The sequence below is a fragment of the Octodon degus genome, unplaced genomic scaffold (genome assembly GCF_000260255.1).
Source record: "Octodon degus isolate 3935 unplaced genomic scaffold, OctDeg1.0 scaffold00112, whole genome shotgun sequence".
Lineage (NCBI taxonomy): Eukaryota > Metazoa > Chordata > Mammalia > Rodentia > Octodontidae > Octodon > Octodon degus.
In genome coordinates, this window is record NW_004524688.1 from 8210539 (window position 1) to 8211347 (window position 809).

General features: G+C 42.8%; 1 pseudogene; it reads left to right on the forward strand.

The window, feature by feature from the left end:
• Positions 1 to 538, forward strand: part of LOC101572309 — a 10743-nt pseudogene extending 10205 nt beyond the window's left edge.
• Positions 539 to 809: the final 271 nt, after the last annotated feature.

The window sequence follows — 809 nt, forward strand, 5'->3', positions numbered from 1 at the left end:
GCCAGGAGAGCAGCAGCCCGGCCTTCCGGAGGCCCGGGCGCGGCTGGGGTCCTCCGACCCTCCGCTGGACGCGGCCCCGCTCTGGGTGGAGAAACCTGGACCCGGCCGCGCCGCGGCGGCTCAGCGGGGGCGCGAACTCGGGGCGCGTCTTCTTAGTGCTGCAGAAGACGTGAATGCCACTTTTGAAGATCAATAAAAGATAAACAAATTTGCGCGGAACACGAGTAGAATCACAGAGCTAAAGGAAGAAGTAGAGCTAAAAAAGAAGCAGCTCCAGAATGCAGAAGATGCGCGTGACGACATCATGCTCGCGAACGACGACTGCGTAATGAGCCTGAATCAGATCGGCGACGTGTTCACTAGCCATTCTCAAGAAGAAACACAGGAAATGCTGGAAGAAGCAAAGAAAAATTTGCAAGAAGAAATCGACGCCTTAGAGTCCGGAGTAGATTCCATTCAGCGTGTGTTAGCAGATTTGAAAGTTCAGTTATATGCGAAATTTGGCAGCAACATAAACCTTGAAGCTGATGAAAGTTAAACATTTTACAACTCATTTTGTAATTTGTTTAATAAGCTTGAATATTGTTTAAAATGATAATTTCCCTTCAAATGACATGAAAAAGAAAAGTTTTTTAAAAATTTTCATTTATTTAATGGAAGCTTGCCTATTTTCACATGTCTTTGCTTACTTTATATTTTTAAAAGAAGTCAGTATTCAGCTATGTATTTTGCATAATGATTATGTCAATTTTAGGGGCTTGATGTCATGTTATTAAAATCAGTTAAGCAATGAAAAATAAATAAATAAA